Here is a 2,500-nt window from a genome sequence, read left to right as displayed (position 1 = left end):
GACAAAAATGCCAAGTCGTCGTGGTCAGCGACATTTCATCGCCATTCGCGTGGAAATGACGTGCAAAAGTTTATTCTCGCTCGGAATCGAGTGAGTCGATGCTCGGTATTTATCGACGATTCAATGAAGAATCGACGAACTCGTAACGCCTACGGCGCCTACCGCATAAGGGCCATTCGGTCAGAGACACCGACCCGCGGTAATGCAGTGGATGACAACGATGGAGAGCATACCCAAGACGATTACATCGACTCGAGCACCTCTCTTACATATACCGAAAGGGCCGCCGAGGCATCGGCGCCGAATGGTCTTGAGCATTGTTTTATATGGGCAAAAACCTCATCGAAAGGGCGGATCCTCCGAAGCTTCTTCGAACATCATTGACGAGGAAATCGCCGGGCACGACGTTTCAGGCCAGGGACTTGCTGTATTGACAAGTGACTCGCCGCGCACGACGTTTCAGGCCAGGCACTTGCTGTATTCACAAGTGACTCGCCGCGCACGACGTTTCAGGCCAGGGACTTGCTGTATTCACAAGTGACTCGCCGCGCACGACGTTTCAGGCCAGGGACTTGCTGTATTGACAAGTGACTCGCCGCGCACGACGTTTCAGGCCAGGCACTTGCTGTATTCACAAGTGACTCGCCGCGCACGACGTTTCAGGCCAGGGACTTGCTGGATTTACAAGTGACTCGCCGCGCACGACGTTTCAGGCCAGGGACTTGCTGTATTGACAAGTGACTCGCCGCGCACGACGTTTCAGGCCTGGGACTTGCTGTATTCACAAGTGACTCGCCGCGCACGACGTTTCAGGCCAGGGACTTGCTGTATTGACAAGTGACTCGCCGCGCACGACGTTTCAGGCCAGGGACTTGCTGTATTGACAAGTGACTCGCCGCGCACGACGTTTCAGGCCAGGGACTTGCTGTATTGACAAGTGACTCGCCGCGCACGACGTTTCAGGCCAGGCACTTGATGGATTTACAAGTGACTCGCCGCGCACGACGTTTCAGGCCAGGGACTTGCTGGATTCACAAGTGACTCGCCGCGCACGACGTTTCAGGCCAGGGACTTGCTGTATTCACAAGTGACTCGCCGCGCACGACGTTTCAGGCCAGGCACTTGCTGTATTCACAAGTGACTCGCCGCGCACGACGTTTCAGGCCAGGGACTTGCTGTATTCACAAGTGACTCGCCGCGCACGACGTTTCAGGCCAGGGACTTGCTGTATTGACAAGTGACTCGCCGCGCACGACGTTTCAGGCCAGGCACTTGCTGTATTCACAAGTGACTCGCCGCGCACGACGTTTCAGGCCAGGGACTTGCTGGATTTACAAGTGACTCGCCGCGCACGACGTTTCAGGCCAGGGACTTGCTGTATTCACAAGTGACTCGCCGCGCACGACGTTTCAGGCCAGGGACTTGCTGTATTGACAAGTGACTCGCCGCGCACGACGTTTCAGGCCTGGGACTTGCTGTATTCACAAGTGACTCGCCGCGCACGACGTTTCAGGCCAGGGACTTGCTGTATTGACAAGTGACTCGCCGCGCACGACGTTTCAGGCCAGGGACTTGCTGTATTGACAAGTGACTCGCCGCGCACGACGTTTCAGGCCAGGGACTTGCTGTATTGACAAGTGACTCGCCGCGCACGACGTTTCAGGCCAGGCACTTGATGGATTTACAAGTGACTCGCCGCGCACGACGTTTCAGGCCAGGGACTTGCTGGATTCACAAGTGACTCGCCGCGCACGACGTTTCAGGCCAGGGACTTGCTGTATTCACAAGTGACTCGCCGCGCACGACGTTTCAGGCCAGGCACTTGCTGTATTCACAAGTGACTCGCCGCGCACGACGTTTCAGGCCAGGCACTTGCTGTATTCACAAGTGACTCGCCGCGCACGACGTTTCAGGCCAGGGACTTGCTGTATTCAGAAGTGACTCGCCGCGCACGACGTTTCAGGCCAGGCACTTGCTGTATTCACAAGTGACTCGCCGCGCACGACGTTTCAGGCCAGGGACTTGCTGGATTTACAAGTGACTCGCCGCGCACGACGTTTCAGGCCAGGGACTTGCTGTATTCACAAGTGACTCGCCGCGCACGACGTTTCAGGCCAGGGACTTGCTGTATTGACAAGTGACTCGCCGCGCACGACGTTTCAGGCCTGGGACTTGCTGTATTCACAAGTGACTCGCCGCGCACGACGTTTCAGGCCAGGGACTTGCTGTATTGACAAGTGACTCGCCGCGCACGACGTTTCAGGCCAGGGACTTGCTGTATTGACAAGTGACTCGCCGCGCACGACGTTTCAGGCCAGGGACTTGCTGTATTGACAAGTGACTCGCCGCGCACGACGTTTCAGGCCAGGCACTTGATGGATTTACAAGTGACTCGCCGCGCACGACGTTTCAGGCCAGGGACTTGCTGGATTCACAAGTGACTCGCCGCGCACGACGTTTCAGGCCAGGGACTTGCTGTATTCACAAGTGACTCGCCGCG

The sequence above is a fragment of the Phymastichus coffea genome, unplaced genomic scaffold (genome assembly GCF_024137745.1).
Source record: "Phymastichus coffea isolate CEN01 unplaced genomic scaffold, Cenicafe_Pcof_1.1 PCOF00374, whole genome shotgun sequence".
Taxonomy (NCBI): Eukaryota; Metazoa; Arthropoda; class Insecta; order Hymenoptera; family Eulophidae; genus Phymastichus; species Phymastichus coffea.
The sequence above is the reverse complement of the archived record's forward strand: the minus strand, read 5'-3'. Positions refer to the sequence as shown.